Here is a 25727-nt window from a genome sequence, read left to right as displayed (position 1 = left end):
TGCTCAGAAAATAATGGGACACCTGTGTGGCTCAGTCAGTTAAGTGTCTGCCTTCAGCTCAGGTCCTGATCCCAGGGTCCTGGGATCGAGTCCCACATCAGTCTCCTGGCTCAGCAAGGAGCCTGCTTCTCCCTCAGCCTGCCGCTCCCCCTGCTTGTGCTCTCACTCACTCTCTGACAAATAAATAAATAAAAGCTTTATTAAAAATAAAAAATAAATGCAACTCTTACATGGAAATGTATGAATAAATTTTTGTGACCTTGGGTTATGCAATGTGTTTTTAGATATAATACCAAAAGCACAAGTAACAAAGAAATAGACGTTGGACTACATCAATATTAGATATTTTTGTGATATAAATGATACCATCAAAAAATGAAGAAGCAAATCACAGATTAGGAGAAAATATTTAAAAGTCACATATTTGATAAAGGACTAATATCTAGAATATACAAATAACTTTTATTATTCAATAATAAAAAGATGAACAACCCAATTAAAAAATGGGCAAAGGATCTGAATAGATATTTCTCTACATAAGACATACAAATGACCAACAAGTATGTGAAAAACATGTTCAACATCATTAGTTATAGGGAAGTGCAATTCAAAACCACAATGATACCACTTCATACCCACTAGGGTAGCTATAATAAAAAGGTGACAATTATAAGTATAGGAAAGATGTGGAGAAATTGTAACTTTTACATTGTTGGTGGGATTGTAAAGTGATGTAGCCACTTTGGAAAATAGTTTAACAGTTCTTCAAAATGTTAAACAGAATTACCATATATACATATATATATGACAGAAATGAAAACATATGTCCAAAAAAAACTTGTACATGAATATTCATAGCAGTATTATTTTTAATAGCTGAAAAGTGGTAACAATTCAAATATCCATCAACAAAATGTGATATATCCATACTATAGAATATTATCTGGCAATAAAAAGAAAGGAGTAGTAATACAACATGGATAAACCTTGTAAACGTTACACTAAGTAAACAAAGCCAATCACAAAAGACACATATTGTATGATTCTTTTTATATGAAATGTCCAGCATAGGCAAATTTATAGAGACAGAGAACAGATTAGTAGTTTCATGGGGCTGAGGGAGAGTGATGATGGGGACTGATTGCTAATGAGTACAGGAATCCTTTCTAGGGTGATAAAAATATTCTAAAATTAAATTATGATGATAGTTGCACGATCCTGTGAGTATACTAAAATCATTGAACTATACACTAAATCGGCAGATTATCTAGCATGTGATTTGTAAGTTAATAAAGCTGTTTTTTAAAAAGTAAACGCAAGAGAAAAGGTACGTGTATATAAGGGAAGATTTGTGCTGAGCAGAACATCTAATTTCCTCTCTCTCCTTTGTCAAGAGATAATATTCACATTGTAAAATAAAACACCATGAGCAAAACCTGCCTAATTTACAGTGTATCCCATGGATGTAAACTCTGAATTATTCCTTCAATTGTGTTCCTTCAATTTGATTCATCAACGCTATTTTACATGTTTAGAACTGTTTTATTTGTAAGGAAAAGTACATTTTCCTTGAAATTTGCTTTTCAGCTCATACACAAAAATATTATATTTCCTTTGAGATAAAAATTTTAGTTTATACAAATAACCATTATACATAAGTGGGGCAAAAGCTATTGTGATAAACTTAGAAAATATTCCTTAGGTTTAAAGAATTGATAATTGTTTATCTCTTTTCTCCTGTCAGTAATTTCTTTTCTTTACATTTCTACAGTCTTATTTTATTTTTCTTACAGGGGTGGAAAACTGACAATTTATATACAAAAAGAAATTGTAGATATTTGTATTCCGCTTGTGACATATGGAAATTGTATTATTACAAACAATAACAAAGAAACAACAAATGGGAGTATTAGCAAGAAAAATTAAGGAACTTTAGTACATTCTTAGAAATTAACCCAAGTTAAAAAGCTTACATCCCAACTATTTCCCGTCTATGAAGTTGTTACTGGGTCAAAGAAAAGCGAAAGAAGGATGGACAAGAGAGAGGGAGGAACAAAAGAAGAAGGTAGAGGGACGGAGGAAAGAGAAAGATCAATGGGTGTGTCTCAGGTAAATGCACACTTTATTTAAAATTAACCACATTTTCCATTATTTTTGTAAAGAAGCAAACAATGTTGATAATACTGAAAAAAATTTTTAAAGATTTTATTTATTTATTTGAGAGAGAGAGCGTGTCCCTGTGCAGGAGGTGGGGGAAGGGCAGAAGGAAAGGGAGAAGCTGACTCCCCACTGAGCAGGGAGCCTGACAGGGGGGCTCAATTCCAGGGCCCTGGGATCATGACCTGAGCCCAAGGCAGACACTTAACCAACTGAGCCACCCGGGCACCCTGGTAATCCTGAAATTTGTTCCTTTACAGGATCTCTTTTTCTTACAACCATTAAACATAGTTTCATCTTCATATTTTTTAATATATTCATTTATTTATTCATTCATTCAAACATTTATTTAGAACCCAATATATTCCAAAAGCAATGTTAAGTGCTGGGGATCCAGAAATGATACAATTTTTGCTCTTAGAGTTGGTTAAAAACTTGTAAGTGAAAAAAGGCATGTACAAATATGGATAATGAAGTGTTCTAGGTAGTCAATAAATATTTTTTAGTGTTTAATCAGAGGGAATGATGCATTTTACATGGGAGTGGTTTATGTGTGAGTGTGAGTGTGCACGCACACACACATGTGGAGAGAGCGAGAGAGACATAGAGAATATGACACTTCAGTGTAGTTTTAAAAAATCAGTAATTTGAAGTGCCAGGTACTTGAAAGACACAGGTGCAGAAGAGATGAGGCTTTCCAGGGAAACAGAGAGGCATATTAGAGACGGTATTTTCTGTCATATTGAGGAGTTTTTGTTTAATGCTCCAGACTAGAGATTTTCATCTAGAATGCCTGCTGTGATGTGCTGTGGCTGTGATTAGCAGGACTGTGATTAGCAGCGATGAGCTTGAGTCTAGACTCAGTGAGAGGCACTGATCCATCATTGATGTCTGCCATGGGCACCATCCTAAGGAATAACATATATCCCAAAGATTTGCTAACTCCACTACAAATAATAATAATAATAATAGTAGTAGTAGTAGTAGAGCACTGTGACAAGTTTTTTGTTTTAGAAAGCAGGAGGATTGGGTGTCTGGGTGGCTCAGTTAGTTAAGTGTCTTGGCTTCGGCTTAGGTCATGATCTCAGGGTCCTAGGATCAAGTCCCTCATCAGGCTCCTTGCTCAGTTTCTCCCTCTTCCACTCCCCCTGCTTGTGTTCTCTCTCTCTCTGTCAAATAAATAAATAAAATCTTAAAAAAAAGAAAGAAAGCAGGAGAATTAATTCAAAGATGACAACAAGGGTAGTTGTAGAGAGACAAATTAGAATACTGTAGTGACTTGTAAGTAAGTGAAGCAAGAAAATAATCATGAAGGCTAGAATTAAGAAGAATAATAATGGGGACAGAAAGGAATATTTAACAGAGATATTAAAAATATTTAATCTGTGAGAATAGGAGAATTTAGGGAGTGTAAGAAACCTAAACAGATTCCCCAAATTCTACCATGAGTATCTGAATAAGGTCCAATCACTAATATAGGGGGTACAGCAGAAGAAAAAGGGGTGGTAGGAAAATATCTGAGTATAGATCAGACATTTTGAAGAAGAAAGTGCCTGGGAGTTTGTCTAAATGGTTCTGGAAATCCGTTAAGGGAGGGCTTTGAAATGGAAAGTTCACACCCATCATCATATAATAGAATAGTAAATGGTGAAATTTCATCCAGAAGGACTGTCATAATGAGAAGGGAGAAGACAGTGCATTCTGAGATGTGTATATGAATGGAATGAGAGCACATTTCAAAACATTAGTGTTGAAGGAATTCAGCGTAAGTATGTGTGTTGATAGAGGATCGAGGTAGGGTGTCTAGGGACAAGGAACTAGAAAAACAAAGGCATAGGTCCAGAATGAGCAAGGATTGTGTGAATGAAGGAAAAGGTGCAGGCCTGCGAGGAACTTGAGATTCTTTGGGGAATTAATGAGTGGAAACCTGGCTATGTCATTTGGACCTTTGCTAGGCACAGAGTCCCATGATGCACTCTGTAAACCGCTGTAATTTTGCACATACCAAGCACGGCTTATTTTTAATTATTTACTCCTGTGACTAAGTCTGGGTTGCAATTTAAAAATAGGTTTTCCAATGCAAAAGCAGTTGCACAGGAAGAAGCTCCTTGCTGAATTAAGCCTTGCTTAAGTGAGAACTGCTGCTTAAGAAGAACGCGGTCCCTGTGAAAAAAGATTGCAAATCCATTTCAGTGAGTCCAACCTTTACGGGGTGCTATTATCAACACAATTGTATGTTTTTTCCTGTTTCACAAACATGTTCCCAAAAGACTTTTAAAATAGCTTTCTTTCCTGCTAAATTGTTGTGTCAAGCACTTTTTCTGAATCTCAGCCTTCACTGGACCAGGATGTGTTAAAGAAAAAAATGCCCTGTCACGCTTGACAAGGTATAGGAGGCCTTAACAACAACAGTAAAACATTTTCCTAACCTGACTGCCCCCCTCTCACTGCATCTTAAGACAATGTCATGAAAATGCAAAATACCCTGAAGAAACAAGAGATGATTTCCCAAAAACTCAAGTATAAAATCTGTCCACTAAACTAGGATTTTTTCCTAATAAAGAGAAAAAAAATCACTATAGAGAATTAATTTTTTTGAATAAAAGTTAAGATAACCTAAAATAAAACCGATTCATCATATGGAATGGCTCCCTAGGTACCTCAAAGTTGATCTTTTATTTTATTTTTTTCTTTTTTTGGAGGAAAAGAAAAGATCCACAACATCCTGAGGTCTGACTTGGTTACTTCAAATGAATCTCATGCATTGTTGGGGCCAGTTTCTCAAATTGCAACTTGGGTAGTAGTACTATGTGTGTTTGTCTTCCTAGTAAGGAGTGTTTCCCCACCAGAAGTCTTTCTGAGCCGTAATAACCCTGGTAATCTCAGGGCAAATAAAAGAAGGTGATGACAAAAGTCAGTAAAAGATAAAAGTCCAAATCCATCTTGATAGAGGCTATGGCTAGAAAACTCACGTGTGCCCTTCTAGGGCAAGAGTCAGTCCACCTACCTTTTGGCAGCAGATAACAACAATTAAAAAAAAAATAACTAGGGACTTGAATTGGGAAAAAAAAGAGACAGGAAAACGGTGGAAAGTAAGATGCAGGGCAGGGAGCACAGCTTTTTGCATCTCTGGTTTTGGATACTAGCTGCCATATCTACTAACTGGGAATCTAAGCAGAAATTTAACCTGCAGGCTCTCCCTGGGATTCTTTCTTTCTTTCTTTCTTTCTTTCTTTCTTTCTTCCTTTCTTTCTTTCTTTCTTTCTTTCTTCCTTTCTTTCTTTCTTTCTTTCTTTCTCTCTCTCTCTCTCTCTTTCTTTCTTTCAAGATTTTATTTATTTAAGAGAGAGAGAGCACAAACAGGTTGAGAGAGAAGCTGGCTTCCTGCTGAGCAGGGAGTCCGATGCGGGGCTTGATCCCAGGACCCTGAGATCATGAGCTGAGCTGAAGGCAGATGCTTAACCAACTGAGCCACCCAGGTGTCCCCCTCCCTGGGTTTCTTTAGCATGATACAATGTCTCTTAAATACATACATAATCACCTATCACATTCTGGGACATGACAAGTGCTTAAGAAGTAATCTTTCTCCCCTGCAGTAGAGAGGGAATGCCTTGGTTTGCTTTAATCGGTCCCAGTGACAAGATTTGTAATTTTAAGTGAAATTATATATGGATATTTAACAAAGCCAACTCTTAGCTTTTTTTTACAGAAGGGCTTTATCAGCCATCATAGGCATGGGATTACCATATTCCAGGGAGTGTGGACAAAAGACACTCTTTCCAAAAGCACTTGTCTTCTTACCAAAACTACTTCACTCAGTAAGTAACACTGCTGACCAGTGTTACTGGTCCTCCTGACCTCTGTTAGGAGGTGCCTTTTCCTATATATGTTAGGACTTTCTTCTAAAAATGGTAATAAACACCTTTGGTTAAATCCCTCACATCATTTCTCTAGATCCCCGGGATAACACTATTGAAGAAGTGAAATCTTTTATGCTTTTTCACAAACACATACCCTAAGAAGACTTGTTTTGCATTATCAACTGTTGGTTTTTATTTAAGGCAAATAAAATCAATTCCTGGATGAAGAAACAAATGAAACTGAAGGTATCAGAGGCATCACCTGGAAATAGCAGGGGGTAATTAGTTGGAGATAAAATTGTGCAGGTGCAAAATGTAAATGATTCAAGGAGAAAGAAAGCAAAGGCTGCAGCAGCTCTTGATTAAGCTTATTTTGTTGTCCAAAATAATCAAAACATAATAATACACACACAAAACAAAATAATTAAGTTAATAATTTGTTATTAATGAAATAAAATTTACTGTTTTGTGTTTTAAAACATAATGTAGTCTTTTAATATAAAATAGTGCCAATATGGGGTTGTGATGCAGTTGGGCTTTATCACTTCATTCTTATTGCCAAAGCTTGATTCTGGACCACCTACACCATCCCAAGGAAAAAAAAAAAGTTGATATGTCTGTGTGTGGCAAAGAAATAATAAAAACAAAATGATTTTTAAACTAAAAAATACTTTCTTGTTCTGTAAAATTGCATATATTTTGATTTAGTTCTTAGTATTTTATAAAAATTACTTGTAAGAAGACATGGGCTTTTAAAAATTTGGAATAAATTCTTTAACTAGTAAAGATGTACAGAATATTCAATTTACAAATGAAACTGAAATTTTCTACTATACATCTTCATCATGAAGAAAATCTTAGGAGGATGCTGCCTCTACATAAGAGAGGGTCCCAGTTGGTAAGAAAAAAGAAAAAAAGAGGAAGCAGAGGGGAACCTAATATTGTTGGTTGGTTGGTTGGTTGGTTGGTTGATTTCTATGGATTTTTAACTAATCATTGTTTGTAATGCTATGGTTAGTACTTAAAATAAGCGACTGAATATGTCTCTGAAAAAAAATGTGGTTTGGTCCCCTTCTGCTGTGTGTGTGTGTGTATGTGTGTGTGTGTGTGTGTGTAAGAGAGATTGAGAGAGAGAAAGAAAGGCAGCTAAAAACTAGAAGATAGGACTTGTTTTCCTGTTTTATTTCCTACTCAGGGAAGGAGTGATAGAATCAACATCCTTAAAAACACTTGTTAACTAATCAACTGGAAAATCTTTTAGTCTGATGTAAGAAGAGTAGAATTTTGGAAAAAAATAAACTGTTTTATACAATAAGGCTAATATTGCTTTATGAAGGATCTCATTACTGTCTTTTCAGGACTTAATTTTAACTTGGCCATCCTTAAGAACTCTGAACTTATTCCAGTAGTCTCCCCTCCCTGCCCACATTATGCCTCCACCATACATGGCTTTGTGGTCCTTTTTTATGCATCCTCTAAATGGCACGTTATAACACTAGACTTGGTAAGGTCTGATCTTTTATCTTCCCCACTAAATATAAGTGCTATTTGAGGGCATTGCCTTCCTAATCTTTAAGTCTCCAGGGCATTGCCTGGTGCGTAGCATCCTTTATTTAATGATTAAGTAAATATCACCCATTACCAAACCAACACTCCTAAGTGTAAACTGTTAATAAAGATTAACATTGTTTTAATGATTTACAAAACCTGATCACAGTAAAATTCATGTGTATTTAGGAAGAATAAAAGAAAAGTTAAGATGGTTTGTCCCATCCATTTGTTTTTTTGTGGTTTTTTTTTTTTGTATTTTTCTCATAAACATATGTAGAGCTCGAACCCACAACCTGGAGATCAAGAGTCACACACTCTTCTGACTGAGCAAGCCAGGCGCCCGCCCCATCCCACCCATTTGTAAAATAAAGATGAACACTATTAAACTAGTCATAAAAGTGTTCTTTCATAATTCTGAAAAAAATTTTAAAAATTGATAGGTGAATATATTATGGCAATCAAAATGGAGAAATAGCAACAGTTTCAAATGAACTATTACTTCTAATTATTAAATAGTGCATATTCAAAAGTTTAGTAGTATATTTTTGCCTGTTAATCCTAGAAATCTGTGACAACATTGACTTTTATATTCTAAGAGAAAAAAATCCAAATTTAAAAATAAAAGAATGAGAAGTCTTTGGGCATAAGGTGAGGACTGAGGTACAGTGAGATATAAATATACATTGATATTAAAGCTTTCCTCAGCAATAAGCATATATTTAGGTAAAATATTGCTTTAAAAAAATTCAAATAGCCTCTAGCTGAATATGAATAAACCCAAGGTTCGATTTTTAACCAAACCTGGGGATCACAGAGGGAAGGGAGTGAGGGCTGGTTCTAGCAACAGTTTTGACCTATGGCTTCCTGTGCATGGTGCATTAAGGTTACTAATATCTTCACCTCTATATGTTGTCTTGGCTTCTGTGACTAAACAAGCTGTATATAATTTGAGCAAACCCATTCATCTTTGGTGGTCTCAGTTTTGTTTTGTTTTGTTATTTGTAAAATAAGGGTATTGGACTAGATTCCTAAGGTTCTTTTTTGTTCTTTAATTCTGTTGTTCTGAGTGGAAAATACTGTTACTACATTCAAGATATATATATTAATGCAAATACGTTAAGTATCAAAGGCCAAACTGGAAAAAAAGGAATTTTTCCCCACTAATTTATATCAGATAGACAGGCACAAAATATTAGTTTGCAAAATAATGCTATTTTGATATTTATTGATATATTTAGAAAACTTAATTTTGGATTTTGTTTTAGCTATAGGGAGTTTTTTCCCCACCTTTTCTCCTCAAGGCCTTAATTAATAAATGAGTTGTCAGCACTCCTAAGAAACACTATTTAGAAATTGGGAATCTAGAAATAAACCCCAAAGATGCATAATATGATGCTCATAAAATTCTATCATGTGCTGTGTACCTTCCTTTGGAAAAGTTAGGATGATACAGAGCCCAAAGGCCTATTACAGAAATAAAGAAATGAATTCACTATAATCTTGGACTGGACTACTTTGTCCCGTACAAATGAAAATTTAAAAACCCTCCTCTGTACCTAGTTTTATTTTTTTGCTCTTATGATAATCCAGAACAACTTTTGGACTTTATTGTAATTCATCTATAAATTCTCCCACCTCAGGAAAGTTACCAATAAAATGTTAGTAAAGAAATTAAGTATTTTAATCACTGTATAGTGGATGAAATGATTATACACCAGTGATAGCTAAAGAATAACGATAGCTAGACAAAGAAAAAAAAGACTAAAAATGCAGTGTTTTCTTTAACATTTTTATGCTAGTCTCTCATTTTCCGTGCTCTATACAGTTTGTAATTAAAATGTTTCATGGAGTTATATAATTTGGTTTTTTTCTAAATTCTTTCCTAAAAAATAAGTAGCAGTTACATTTTGATGAGAGTACACATAGATTAATTCAGATCATATAAAGTGTTTACAATACTCTTGGTTAAAAGCCTACCCTTCTCTCCTTTTTGTCCCCCCCCCCCCGTTCTGCCCCAAGACTTGGTAACAGTCACTGTGAGCTCTTTGTAAAGGAATGTTTTACATGTGAATGCCTTTAATTGACTCGGTTTACCAAACAATGATGGATAATAGCCCTGAAATCCCTGGGAAAATGTTTTAAACATCAAAGTTTTTCCCCCCTTCCACTGGATCAGTTTTTCAAACTCATTTGTTTTGATTCAGGAATCAATCTTAGTTAAGATCGGGATTTTCCTCTGGACAATAGAGAAGATATTATTGTGATCTAAGCAACTGTAAGAGAGAGGGAGGGAGGGATGGAGAGAGAGAGAGAGCCCGAGAGGCTATTCCAGAAGGGAAGTAACATGGGCAAAAAAAAGTAACAAAAGACAGGGAGAAAAGCATGAACATCAGATAGGCATAATACTTACATATCAGAATTTCAAATTTCAGAGATTAAAACATTCATTCTGTTTTCCTTGACAACTATTATATGTGATTATTGTCAGCTGTTATATTTTAAATCTTATAAGGGTAATTCCTCTATCTGATGACTGCTCTACCTATAACTGTTAAATTTTTTACAAGTTCAGTAAATTCCATCTGCCCCCTGCCATAAGAGGAAAGCGAGAGATGTTATAGGACTATAATATTACTTACCACACTGTTATTTGCACACCAAAAGGACAAAAGCAGGTTTGGGGCAGACAGTTTCCAGCAAATAAGGGAAATATTCTTCTCTTTAGCAATTCTGATACAAAACTGTGCAAAGTAGTTGTCATTGGCCTTATCTTGAAATAATCCTTTTTATCGAAGGTATAACTTGTGTGCTGACACATCCAAAAACCTTTGATTCATGTCTCAATAGATACAAAGTACCACAAAGGGCAACCCAGAGTTTGCTTTGTTCACATTTACATCTTGGGAGAAGTGAGAAAGATTATTTTTTGGAGTTAGTCATTGATTGAGTCTGTATTTTGTTGCTCTCTGATATAAACTGATACTATGTATCTATCAAATTTAGGCAAATTCTTTCACCCCTATAACCTTGATCTCTACATAAAATGGGGATAATGATAGTATATCCTATTTAGAGGATATTTAGAGTATTTATATACTATACTAATGATAGTATATCCTATGTAAAATTTGTATGTAGTAAGTTAAGAACACTTTCTGGCACATTAGTAAGCACTTAATAAATGTTAGTTATTATTATGGATCATTATAATGCAAATTTAATATTATCATTAGTTGTCATCCAGCAGGAGGAATGAAATCTAAATTGGGACATCAGTAAGCAAATATTTTATTTATACAAAAATTTCACTTTTGGGAGGAATGTTTCTTTTTCCATTATGTTTTATTAGAGTATGAGTATGGGAAAGTTGTATAATTGTAGTTGCCTAAGAAAGTCAGTTAGCATATTTTATGCAAGGAGGTTTTTTAATTCCTGACTATTCATCAACAATATTTCATTTATAAATATAAAAGTTACTTTAAATAATAAAGTTATTAAGTAGACGACCACATTTTAAACTCACTGCTCACATATTAATGTAGACAGCAGCATGTCATAATGGACTCCTTTAAGTCCACTTTTATTAAGAAAGATCATAATTATTAGCTGCCAAATCTGTAGGAGATTGAAAACATGATCTTTCTTTATCATAATACAAGAAATCATACCTAAACTCAAAGTACATATGTGAATCCTGGCTAAAAATAGCAACTGACTGGCAACCTCTGAACTATATGCCATCTGCTCTCTTTATGCCCACCACACATTGAATACACAAAAGTTGAAGAAAAACCCATGGAAACACTGACGTTTAAGACAGATTTTTCCAGGACCGTGGAGGCATTCTAATTAACATAGAACTGGATTCAGAAACAATCAGCCCCTACCCAACAGACAAAAAGTTGACAAACACATCATCCCCAAATTACTGTCTTTTCTGAAGCTCATAGGATTGAGAGTTGTGCTTATCAGGAAATTAAAGTATAGGTGGTTTTGTTTTTTTAAGGCATCCAGAGAAATGAGTTTATTCTTTTTGTACACACCCCCTACTCCCACACTCTCTCACCCCCCATCCCCCACCTCTATCATTCTGGAATTGCACTTTCTGGAAAATAAAATACATTTTGTCTGTTGATTGATTGATTGATTTGGTTAGGAGTAGACACTGGTGTTGTCTCAATAATCTCTGTGGTTAAGAGTTAATCTAACAAATCAAGCCCTATAGGGAAGGAAGGAAGTAGCAAGAGCCCTAGTAGCAATATATTGAAGTTCCTGGAGAAGAGGTTTTTATGCATTCTATTGGTCAAAGTGTATGAGCTCTAGATGACAGGATATGGGAGATATATATATATATCTATAGATAGATATAGATATAGATATAGATATAGATATATAGATATATATATAGGATATGAGACAATTCCACATTAGAAAAATCTAGGTAAATGTTTAGATAAATGCTTCCTAAGTGTGGGGAATTTGACTACAATCAGTACTTATATGCTTGCCTTTGAATTTCTGACCAGAAAAGAGGTTTTGGGAACCCCTAGAGAACAGTGAGCTAGCAAAGGTCATTTCTCAAAATGTGTAGGTCGGCAAGTGGGTCTCTCTTCAGGCCATGATCAGCAAACAAAATAAAATAAATTTGTTCTTTAAAGGGGCATGCTTGAAAAATATTGAAGAATAGGGAAAGAGAAATCTTTTTGAAGAATCTGAGGAAGAGTATAGATCTGAAAAGTATGCTTACTAATATATAGAAAATTTTTCATAAACCATTGTGGCATTTAATAGTGTCTCTAGGAGGAAACTATTAGTATCTCTGCTCTCAATTTGACATTCAATCATAAAAGGTTTTTTAATTATGTATAGTTCATGAGATATTTGGCTGAAAAATTCTTTTTGAAGGATTGATATGTAAGAAGTTCTTACACAACAATTTAAATTGGGGAGTTATTGGCATATAGAGGACATGATGATTATTTTCTACTTAGGGATTCAACTCGGTTATTATCTGGGATAACTTTAAATTTTTAAAGTAACTCTTACCTATTTACATCTACTCCTTCGAAATAATGCCTTAGAAATTGTTGGCATTATGGACTAAATTGTTTCTTCCAAAAACTTATGTGTTGAAGCCCTACCCCACAATGTGACTATATTTGGAGATAGGGTCCTTAAGGAGGTAATTAAGGTTAAATGAGGTCATAAGTGTGGAACTGGAAGAAACATCAGGTATGCACACACACAGAAAAAAGGCCATGCATGGACACAGTCAGAAGGTTGATATTTATAAGCCAAAAAGGGAGGCCTAGAGAAAAACCAAACCAGCCAACACCTTGATCTTGAACTTCCAGCATCCAGAACTGTGAGAAAATTAATTTATTTATTTAAACCTCCCAGTCTGTGATATTTTTTTATAGCAACTCTTGCAGACTAATACAGTTAGGTTTTAACCTTATAAATGGTATTATTACAAATTATCTCATTTTAAACACTTTCTTATTGATGAATAGGCCATTTCATTTATTCAAAATTTAGAACAAAGAAATATATTTTAATTTGTAAAAGAACAATTTGTGTTAGGGGCGCCTGGGTGGCTCAGTCGTTAAGTGTCTACCTTCGGCTCAGGTCATGGTCCAAGGGTCCTGGGATCGAGCCCCGCATCGGGCTCCCTGCTCTGCAGGAAGTCTGCTTCTCCCTCTCCCACTCCCCCTGCTTGTGTTTCCTCTCTCACTATCTCTCTCTCTGTCAAAAAAGAAATAAAATCTTTTAAAAAAGAAAAGAACAATTTGTGTTAACTAAAGAAAATACTACACGTGAAGCTAAATTAAAATGCATTGAAAAGACCTTCCTTAGGTTAGTTTAACTAGTGGCATAAATCTACCTCTAAAGGATCTGTGGTATCTGCCTGAAGGCATTAGAAAGATGAATAGCATAATATTAAGCCATTAAATATAGCAGTTTAAAAAATGCTATGATTAATAACTCTTAGTTCTGGAGTCACATGCTTACCTTTTTGGAAGCAGAAACTGGCTCAAATGCCAACTTACCCTCTGTTTGCCCTACTAATCATTGAACCTTCAGTTGTGATTCCAAAATCTATAAAAGGTAATAGATGCTAACATTTCTAAGAGAGCTTTCAGAATAAGAATATTGAAAATCATTTTCATGGAGTAGTTAACGTTAATCAAATCTGTTATTTCATATTTTTAAAAGATCATATCTTTCCAAGATAATAAATATAAGATAGAAGTTTGTCTTTTGTATCAAAAATCAGTTTGATTAAAAGAATCATTTATTTTTTTAAGATTTTATTTATTTATTTGAGAAAGAGAGCGAGAGAGATTGAGAGAATGAATGGGGGGAGGGACAGAGGCAGTAATAGACTCCCTGCTGAGCAGGGAGCCCAACATGGGGCTCTATCCTAGGACCCTGGATCATGACCTGAGCCTAAGGCAGATGCTTAACTGACAGCCACCCAGGCATCCCTAAAAGAATAATTTAAATAACTAGTTCTGGATGAGATCAAAGTTCTTTCATGACATTATGACTTAGTGTTCATAATGCATATCTTGGAAAAATCTCTTATTTATTGAACTACTGTTTTTTTCAAAGTGTAAAGATAACATTATAATGAAACTGGCCAAAAGTATAGCTCAAATAGAATAATACTCATAATTATTTTTCTTCTTCTTTTGATAATTTTTTAAAAGAAAAGACGTGGACCAGTAGGGAGAGGCAGCTGTCTCTGTGCTGAAGAGCATACATGATGCCTTTGCCAAGTTTCACGTATTTGCCTACAGCTACAAAGAGCTCAGCAAGCCAAAAACAATCTATTAAAAGAATACATTGAAAGTGAGTATGAATTCTTGTCAGCTTCTTCCAGGAGGAAAATAAATCATTAAGGGCTTCATAAGACTGAATTGGGAGTCCAAACTCAACAGGAGATAATATGAACTTACTTTTCAAGAGTATATATGTTTCAGTGGTATCTTCAGGAAAAGAAAAATAATTTTGAAATGTACATGAAAGGGATACAAGGCAGTAAAGTGTGGGGGAAGTCTAGTGTTCAGACAAGAAATGAAAGAAAATTTCTAATATCTAGTCTTAAATTATTTGCACATAAATATATCAATCATACATGTCTCGGAGTTTATCTTTAAGTAAACTTATATCAAGTATTGAATGCTTTGCATGGGTTTTGAGAAATAATTGAGTTAAGGGTTTCAGAGCCATTGGAGAGTTTCCTCTGAACACACTAAATGCTGACTTAACAAGAATTTACATGTTGCCTCTTAGGTAGAACTATCTAAACCATGAATAGATTAATCCTTGGGGTTACATAGAACAGTAGCAAGACCTCCCAGGTGGATGTAGCTATCTTCATTTTTTCCTATCTGAAAATAACTTTATTAGGAAATATCACATACTTTCTTTATTGCCAAGTGACTCATGTGAAACCACAAGATACTTTGAATCAAGTGGATAATACCATAGTTCACTTAACTATTTCCATAAATCCAAACCCTTTGAAACCTACTCTTGGTTCCATACTATTGAAATATCTTAATTATCAGTAACACTAACTAAGGACTAAGACTAAAAAACTCTTTTTTGTGTGACTGAAATCTTGTTAGGCCCCAGAAGCCTATGGATATCAAGTCGTGTTATCAATAACCCACAAATTTCTGATTTTGTCACCCCTTAGAACATAGGACCTCCAGCATCCTGCAAAGTTTCAAGTGTCTCTTGAAATCTCTAAAGAGATGGTTTACAAGCCAGTCTCTTTCATAGCACCAACCAACACCATTCTTTCTCTAGCATTCTGACTTCCTTTGTCTATGCCCTCTGCCCTTAGAATCACTGTAAGTGACCTTAATCTTGCCATATCTTACTACTTCAACTTGACAGTGATATCACAAAGACTATACCCTAATCCTCTCAGAGTCTTCAAATCTACAGGTGCCAGAGTCCTTCTGTGTTCTGTGCAGAAATGGTAGAAAATGGCCTCTAAAAAAAAAAAAAAAAAGGCCTCTAACTTTACCCTCTGCCACCTGGGCCCTAAGACAGCACAATTCCTCACCAGAGTTTTGCTAATTTTCTCATGAAAGTGTTGCCTCCCTCGTCAGGTCCTCAGAATCTCCAAACCAATTCAAATGTCCAGTAAAGTATAGGCACCATGCCACACTCTGAATCTTTATGTCTTCCTCATCATAGTTAGGTCTCGACAAAATAAAACAAAACAATCTCCTATTTCCTTCTTCAGCAACAAAGTTCCTCTGAATATTCTTTAAGCATATAGATGTTGGTGGAAGGTAGTAGGAAGTGGACAAAAGTAGGGTGTTTGGACCAGGCATCTCATCCTGGTTCCTCTAATTAGTAAAAGGAAAGCAAAAATTGTCAGGAATTCTTTCAATAATCTATTAACAAAATATCAAAAAATAGATATACTATCTAAATATCTAAATACTGGGGCACCTGGGTGGCTCAGTCGTTAAGTGTCTGCCTTTGGCTCAGGTCATGATTCCAGGGTCCTGGGATCGAGTCCTGCATCGGGCTCCCTGCTCTGCAGGAAGCCTGCTTCTCCCTCTCCCACTCCCCCTGCTTGTGTTCCCTCTCTCGCTGTGTCTCTGTCAAATAAATAAATAAAATCTTAAAAAAATATATCTAAATGTTATCTAAAATAAATTACTATAAACCAATGTTTAATTTGATGTTATTTATAACAATTCAATCAGGATTTTAGGATAATTTACATAGTAATAACTACCACTTATTGTTTACTGTATGCTAAGCATTGTCTTAGGCACTATATATTATCATATTCAATTTTGAGAGTAAAAAATCATTACATTCTTTCTCTTATTTTTTCCAGATAAGGAAATTAGAGCTCAAGGTCATCTCACTAGTGAAGTGAGCAAGCTAAGATTCCAACCTGAGACTCCCTGACACCTAAACATACACTCTTTTTTCTTTATGTTATGTTAATCACCGTACATTATATCATTAGTTTTTGATGTAGTGTTCCATGATTCATTGTTTGCGTATAACACCTAGTGCTCCATTCAATATGTGCCCTCTTTAATACCCATCACCAGGTTAACCCATCCCCCTAACCCCCTCCCCTCTAGAACCCTCAGTTTGTTTCTCAGAGTCCATAGGCTCTCATGGTTCATCTCCCCCTCTGATTTCCCCTGCTTCATTTTTCCCTTCCTACTATCTTCTTCTTCTTCTTTTTTTTATTTTTTATTTTTTTTAAGATTTTATTTATTTATTTGAGAGAGAGAATGAGAGAGAGAGAGAGAGCACATGAGAGGAGGGAGGGTCAGAGGGAGAAGCAGACTCCCTGCCGAGCAGGGAGCCTGATGTGGGACTCGATCCCGGGACTCCAGGATCATGACCTGAGCCGAAGGCAGTCGCTTAACCAACTGAGCCACCCAGGCGCCCTTCTTCTTTTTTTTTAAACATATAATGTATTATTTGTTTCAGAGGTACAGGTCTGTGATTCAACAGTCTTACACAGTTTACAGAGCTCACTATAGCACATACCCTCCCCAATGTCCATCACCCAGCCACCCCATCCCTCCCACCCCCCCACCACTCCAGCAACCCTCAGTTTGTTTCCTGAGATTAAGAATTCCTCATATCAGTGAGGTCATATGATACATGCCTTTCTCTGATTGACTTATTTTGCTTAGCATAATACACCCTTAACCAGAACTACTTCTGGACCCTGTTATATTTCACTTCCCCAAATAGTCACTGGCTATATAGATATTTATCAGTACTATTTTGAAGTTCATATGAAGCATATGCTTCCCCCCCCATAGAACCATCACTAAAAGATCAATGTTTGTGGAGCATTTGCTTACTATGTGCTCACCACCATGGTAGATCCTACAGAGAGAGGATATGAAAATAAATAAATAATATAATAATAAATAAATAAATAATCCTTACTTTTCCACTCAACTTGGTTTCTTTGCTTATAGTAAGAGAATAAAAATATACTTCAAGAAAAAAAATGGACCATATTAAATAATACCATGCAACTTCTGCCTTGAAATTGTTCATTTTAGCAATCACATACAATTTGAAATCTTTCTGACTCCAGAAAGTATCTTTTTTTTTCAGAATTAGTAAAACAGTATATAACATGATTTTGGAAGATTATGTAGTGAGGTATCTTTCAGATAAGCCATCCATGTGTGACCAGTTAACAGTTGAGGAGAATTAATCATAGAAGACACTTTTAACTCAGTATTTTATCTTGATACTAGCGATACATAGTAAGTACCCATGTTTTTACATACAATTCTAGTGAAACACAGACTGTTGAAATGATTCAAAACAGAACACTGTCAGACAAAACTGAACTCAATGCCATTCATAGAAATTAAAGTTAGAAGGACCTAATGGTTTTATTAATAATAATAGTAATAATAGTAATAAAAGCTTTTATTTGATGAGAACCGATTATATGCATTTTATGTTTATTATTTTGTTTAAATGTCAATTTCACAATATAAACAAGATCAAATAGGTACAAAACCGTTACTTTATAGATGAGGACACTCAGGACCGGGGATGTGAAATGTCCTGACCACATTAATGCTACCGGTCAGAGGCAGAGGAGAGACTAGAAACATGTCCCCTAACTCAAATCCCTATTTGTCATCCTATGCTGTCTCAGGGAAATGATCCCAAATATACAAAATCCTGTGAACCGAGCTAACAGCATTTTTAATATATCTATTTTTTTTTTAAGATTTTATTTATTTATTTGACAGAGAGAAACACAGCGAGAGAGGGAACACAAGCAGGGGGAGTGGGAGAGGGAGAAGCAGGCTTCCCGCTGAGCAGGGAGCCTGACGTGGGGCTTGATCCCAGGACCCCGGGATCATGACCGGAGCGGAAGGCAGATGCTTAATGACTGAGCCACCCAGGTGCCCCGAGCTAACAGCATTTTTAAGATAAAATGTGAACATCCAATTATATCCACAAATGGTCATGTGTTCTTTATTACTAAGATTTCAGTAGAAAATATATATTTACATATGGGTTCAGGCAGATTTAAAAATCAATGACTTCAAGGAGTTATATTTAATGAATAGAGTTTGTGCTTTGTCTTTATTTTTGTCTACTTCACCAATGTTTGAAGTCGGCTTGATACCCCTGCTAAGTCTGGCTTTATCTTCTGTAATAAAATAAATTTTACCTCAAACCTTTTTCAATATAAAAACTTAATGCCTAGTGGGTTTCTTAAGGCCCTCGTGCTAAGTAGGTTGCTACATAAAGAGAGAAAAATACAATAAAATGGCAACTGAAAGACCTGGAATAGACACAGTGGCCACAGTCTCTATGCACATGTGTGTGTTGTCTGTTAATTGGGTAGCATTTTCATGTCAGGTTATGGAGAGCAATTTCAAAAATTTGATAGGTCAAATTTTTTCAGCAGAGATACAATCACAGTGCTTATTTGAACAGAGTTTGCGCTAAAACTGCATGAGAGATCTTGAGGCAACAACTATCCTGAAGTTTAAGATACATCAGCACAGGATGTGAGCCCAGTTAGAAAATAACTTGACAAATTCAGTGGACACTGGATTGGACATGAACCCAAAACAGGGTGACTTCTTGAAGTACAGATTGAACAGAATGTGACTATTTGGGGGCATCGTGAAAGGGATTTATCAACTCTAACACTAGTGATATCCTAAGGATAACAATACCCTTAATCAAGTTCACCGTATAAGAGAACATCCAGAAGAATTGGAGAAAAATTAAGTTTATGTGAAGAATGGAGTATTGCTTATAGATAATTTCTAAAAGGCATGATTCTGTAGTTTGTAGTTATTGTATAGAATAGTCAATACAAGTATATTGAAAAGAAACATATTAATTTTGGTTGTGACACCAGGTTACTATTTTCTTTCTTTTAACCATTTTTTTATTTGCCTGTTTCTCTGTTTTTCATTTCAAAAATGTAGGGGGTTGTATCAAAAATCTGTAAGGAATCTTCTGGTCCTACAAAGCTATAAAGCTAATACATTAGAATGTTGAAGATAAGGCTTTTTAAAGCTCTGTGCCCAGAAATGGCATCAAAGACTTCCAAGTTATAGAATTGTAATAGAGAGAATAGAAATTACAATTTACATTATAATATTTAGGTAGATAAGTCTTATTAGAGAAAACACGGCTATTCCCTGTTCACTACTAAAATTTTGCAAAGATTAATTTGACCTTCAAAGATAGTAATAGAAAATAATAATAGAATGTAATAGAAGAATTTTTCTTTCCTTTTTTTTTTTTAAAAGATTTATTTATTTATTTATTTGGAGAGTGTGTGCATGTCTGCAAGCAGGGGAAGGGCAGAGGGACCCACAGAGGGAGGGGCAGAGGGAGAGGGAGAGAATCCTTAAGCAGACTCCCCACTGAGTGGGGATCCCCACAACAGGGCCCGATTCCAGGACCCTGAGATCATGATCTAAGCCAAAATCAAGAATTAGATGCTTAATTGACTGAGTCACCTAGGTGTCCCTAGAAGAATTTTTCTGGCTACAAAAATATGTAGATTTTTCCAAACCAGGCATTACAAACTGTAAATCAAAATAGTCTTATGCTTTTTAACTTAATATATCTGTGTGAACATACTTCTTTCTCTCCATTTTATTGCATGAATTTTTTTTCTCAGAATGCACCTAAAGTTCAGCTAATGTTCTTCAAAGTTATAAATATGTATGTATGTATGTTTGTATATAATTTTCCACTAAATATCCTAGCAAATGTAATGCAGAATCTGAGATGTTATAGAAGTATTTAAGATTATTTTTCCCTTGTAAAGAAAACACAAAATTTATCTTGATACTGTTGAGGAATATTTTTATGATATGGATATAATCATAAATTCTAAGGTCTGCTATGATTCAGAAAATTTACACTTACGATGGGAACATTCATTCTAAAGTATTTTATGATTTTATATGTGTGTGTGTATTAGTGTTTCCAGTAATAAGGCAGCCTATGTGTCATAGCACTGTTTTCTGGATCTTTTATTGAATGTTCAAAGACTTCAAAAGAAATTGAGAGTAAATAGGGAATAATAAACTTTTTCTGGAAATAAGTAACTAAGATTAGCACGCTCAATAAAGTGGAATTCCAAATGATTTAAAGTTGGAGTTTGTTACTAATTATGCAGCAAATGTGAAAAACAAGTTGACCCTATTTTGAAATAATAAAAAATAACAAATTCAGCATGGCATAATTTTTTCCTTATAGATAGGAGCTATCCAGAGCTTAAAGCCTCATTAACAGTAGCTAACTTTTATTTTTATAATGTGGATAATCTTTGCAACTAGGTAATTCTTTACAACGGGAATTGATAGTTATTGGTTACTTAAATTTCTCTTACTTTTTGGTGTGTAGACAAAACATTTGATAGAAGTGTTGAATTTTCATCTGGTGGTTGGGGTCATATAAAACAGCCTAAAACAAATAAAAGTAGGTCTAAAGGCTGGCTTGAGTTAACTAATTGTCACCTATCTATTTGCCAGGTTTATTGAATCATAGCTTTAGTTTTCTTTAAATCCAGTCTGTTTCTCACGGCAGGCAAACTTTAGATTCAGCCTATTAAAAGCTACAACAGTTTGGGTTGGTTTTCCTTTTGTCTTATATCTACAGCAGTCTGAGAGAGCAACGAACTTTTAGCCACAGCAGGAATTTCCTGTAAAATACAATAAATGACTGTGCTTTCCTCATATTCACATCCTTTTTTAATTCCTAGGTCCTAGGCATTTTTCCACTCTCTTAGGTAGAAATTTGTTCACTTTTACAGGAAGCAATACATGTAAATGTTTTTCAGTTTTTTAATAACTCATAGACTTATAAATAATATATGATTAAATATATTAGCAGGACAATGTACATAAATGGACCAAGCCACAAAGTAGAAGGTTTGCCCAACTGGCACTTATTTTTTTATTTTTAAATGTTTTATTTATTTATTTGAGAGAGAGCGAGCGAGAGCATGAGCTAGGGGGAGGGGCAGAAGGAGAAGGAGAAGCAAGCTCCCTGTTCAGCAGGGAGCCTGATGCTGGGCTAATCCCAGGACCTCAGGATCATGATCTGAGCAGAAGGCAGATGCTTAACCAACTGAGCCACCCAGGCACCCCCCATCTGGCATTTATAAGTATATTATGACTGATGGAATAACATAAATAGAAAATGAGATAATCTCAGAAAGATATAAATATGGGCAGTTTAGGAAAAGCGGGCTGGAAGCTAAGAACTAGCTCCTGATAGGTATAAATGAAGTGGCATAAGCCAACTGATAATTTTACTTTGTCACATTCAGGCTAAGGTCTGTATATTTTGGGAGGAGGAAAGATTTTGTCAAGATCGATATATTCCATAAAAAGATAACTAGGTTGCTTTGAACGGAAGCTTAAGGAAGGCCTGGGAGATAGGATGGAAGACAAATGAAACAATAATAAAATATCTAAGCAAAACAAACAATGTTTTTTGGGGGGGTGGGGAGGTGCTTTCTTTTAATGTGGGGTTTTCCTACATAGGGGAAATCCACATCACATCAACTGTTAGAATTCATCTGGAGTCTGACGGACTCTGGCTGAGATTTGGCCGGAAGGGTCTAATTCTTAATCATAAGTATGGGTCTATCCCACTACACAACTTTTTCAATATAAAAATCCCTTCAATATAGGTACTCTCTGTTCAACTGATTGCTAGTTTTCTGAGTCAGTGCATCTTGGTAAAAGTTTAGGGAGTTTTCCCACATCTAATGGCAACCTCTTATGTTTTTGCAAAGGTATAATGTTCTTCATTATCAAAAATAAAACTTCATTATCAAAAAATAAAAGTAAGCTATTTGTTAATGATCATAAATTACAAATATAAGTTATTACACATAGAATTATAAGCCCCAGGTTCAAAGGAAGTTTCTTAGCCTCCTTATAATTTATTATCCTTAATAACAAAAGAAGCCTTTTTGGTATGTTCCAGCCCATTGCTTATTAAAGCCTTGTATTTATTCGCTTACTAGTAGCACCAACAGCTCACTTCCATATGATATATGTAGTATAGTATCTAGTCACATTATTCCAGGTCCAATTAATCTTATTGTAATTAAGCCAGAAAGATAGAGAAAGGTAGAAAATAAATCACTGAATGAGCAGGACATTTTAAGAAAAACTGCAATGTTTGTTGTCTTCCCTTTCCTTTGAAGTGATTGCCTGGCTACTGTGCAAAACTCTTCTAATCTTTTCCTAGGAAAATTTTCAATGAAGTCTTCCTTGTTCAAAATCTTCTATGCAACAAAATATGCACCTTGGTGAAATTTTATTAAAAAAATCCTGTACAAATGACTGTCAATGAATGTTTTTAAAAATCCTACTTGATTGCATTACTATTACAATTTCTGCAGGTAGAGCCATTTTGAAAATATATATAATTATTTTGCAGGCATAAAATAATTTTTAATAATAGACACTGTATTAGTAGATGAAAAACTAAAATGTATGAAGATGCTTAATTATCTCCCCGATAATCTATAAATGTAATGCAATCAAGGTAATGAATAATTCTAAAGTTTAACTGAACAAATAGCAGAAGACAAATGGACCTTAGAATCCACAATAATTTTTTTAAGATTTTATTTATTTATTTGACAGAGAGAGAGAGAGCACAAGCAGGGGGAGTGGTAGAGGGAGATGGAGAAGCAAGCTCCCCGCTGAGAAGGGAGCCAGACATGGGGCTCTATCCCAGGACCCTAGGATCATGACCTGAGCCAAGGGCAGAAGCCCAACCAACTGAGTACGCAGGCACCCCTTCAAAATAATTTTGTTAACAGAATTTAGTAAATATAACAATTTAGTTAAATTTCAAATCAGTAATAGAAAAGGTTAATTACTTAATGAAAAGTATCGATAAACCTGTCTATCAATTTGGAGGAAAAATGTATATCTGAGATTCAGTTTCAGTTGGATTAAGATTTAAATGTGAAAGTGGACTATCAAATTATTAGAAATTTAAAAATTAATATTGCTGCTATGTTGGGACATAAAAGGATTTTTAGTAAGATTATTAAACAGTAGTGGTAACTAGAAACAGATCCTTCTATTGCCAAAATTCAATCTAGCCAGAGATATTCTCTTTATTTTTTTCTTTCCCACCTCACAACCATCCGTTCTGTTTTTGAGTCTAATTGATGATTAAATAAAGCAGTGCAAAAATATTCAAAGTTATAATTGAACTATTACAAATCACTTTGTTACAAAGAACTTCAGATAATATTTTATATCATTCCTATCTTTAATTCAGCATAGTTACATTCAGAGATTCTACAATCTCAGAGCTGAATGGACCCTGAGAAGTCTTATAGTGAAAGCTGCTCATTTTACAGATTTGGAAAGTAGGAATTTAGGAGACTTTTTGCCTTCTATCCCACAGCCATAGTAGATGATCTAAGACTAGGAGTTCTCTAAGTTTCAGTTCTGTTCTTCTTTCATTAGGTTAAAATTAAACCATAGATGAGTCAAACTAATATGATAGCAAACTGCAATCCTGGTTCTCATTTATATTTTTTAATCTCCCCAGAGACAATTTTTCAACATCTTTTCTGCTGGAATTTAAATACATATTCACTCTAAACAATACTTGTTAAAAATAAAATTTTAAATACTACAGAAGAGTAGTATTTAAACTTTTATTAAACTTCTCCCAAAAAATCTTAGCAATACTCCTCAAGTCAGAGATCAATCTAATGAAGAGAAAACAGTTTAAATTTGTACCTTTCATTTCAAGCCACTTCCAATTTATCTCCTTCAAAGCATCAATAGATGTTAAAATTTAAAATTTGGAAAGACACTTAGAAAAAATATTGTATAATCCTCTTAGTTTCCACATAAAGATGACTGGTACACACAGACAGTGGAGGTCAAAATCAGTTTTTGCCTAGTAAGTGAATTTTCTTCCATTTTATGCTCCTTCCTATATGTCTTCATTAAGCAAAATTGGGGCTTATAAAAATTGATCTGGCTCCACTTGACATAAAAAAGCTCAGGAAGAAAAATCCAGCTGTCAGATATAAGTAGGCATTTTGAGCATAAACCTTGCTCTAAGGAACAGTGAGTCATATAAAATGTAATGTGCAAAGGAAGCTGACACATAAAAGGATAGAACAACAATGATGAGTTCCCAAAGACAAGCTGTGGGAAAAAGAATAATTATAGAGGGTCTATTTTTGGGTCCAGCAGAATGACTTGGGAATTTAAAAATCAGAAGAAGGAATTATGTCACTCAGCTTTGAATTTAAGATAAAATTATTTAGGAGCCTTTTTTCATTAATGCTATTATAGTTTATCAGGATGATACATGATTGAATTGTTAAATACTTTGCAGTCTAAAAATAAGTTAGGACAGGAAAACTACTTTAATTTTGTCAGGAAGGGGGCTGTGAGGTGTAATAATAATTGCATAATCTATATGTTATTGGCATGGAAGTATAATGCTAAATATAAATTAGAAGACATATCTGTCTACAACAGTAATCTTTTTGGAAGCACCAGTGCCCCTGAAGTTTGTAATTAATGCCCAGGATTGAAGTGGAAACTGTTTGGCCAGGGAGTTCTAAAAATAGTCTCTAGAACAACTTAGATCTTTAAAACAGCTTACCCCCCATTTTCCTGTTCCCTTATTTATAAGTGATATCCTCTTATGTTCCAATTATGGGAAAGTTTTACAATCATATATAGGACTAGAACAGTGACTATATGATTCAGAAAAGAAAGAACTCTACAGAGGAAAGTTATTTAGTTCAAATGAGCAACCTAGCTCTATTATTTAATAACGTTAAACTTAATTTGTTTTCTATGTAATCCATATAGAAATACATACATATATATAGTTATAAATAAGGTTAACTACAGACGTTGTATATGTGCATGTATGTACATACACGTATGTTTGTGGCAAATATTATCAAATTACTAATATTAATAAATCTGATTGGACCCATTCAAATTAATTAAACACTCCTAGTTCTCTGGCCAAGAGAACAAGAATTTAGGGACTAAATGCCTACCCTGAGGTCCAGGAAATAACTTCATAAGGTTTCCAGTTGTCCATATGTCCATCTCTACCAGC

The 25727-nt window shown here is 34.7% G+C and overlaps 1 protein-coding gene across 4 annotated transcripts in view; it reads right to left on the bottom strand.

Annotated features, from left to right (window-relative positions):
- The window catches only part of CALCRL (calcitonin receptor like receptor), a 102649-nt gene that overhangs the window by 55144 nt on the left and 21778 nt on the right, over nt 1-25727 (bottom strand). The window lies entirely within an intron of this gene.

This window comes from Callorhinus ursinus, unplaced genomic scaffold (genome assembly GCF_003265705.2).
Source record: "Callorhinus ursinus isolate GAN/ISIS: 27379988/994484 unplaced genomic scaffold, GSC_fseal_2.0 scaffold2, whole genome shotgun sequence".
Lineage (NCBI taxonomy): Eukaryota > Metazoa > Chordata > Mammalia > Carnivora > Otariidae > Callorhinus > Callorhinus ursinus.
Note: the sequence above shows the minus strand (reverse complement) of the source record. Positions and strands in the feature narration are given on the sequence as shown.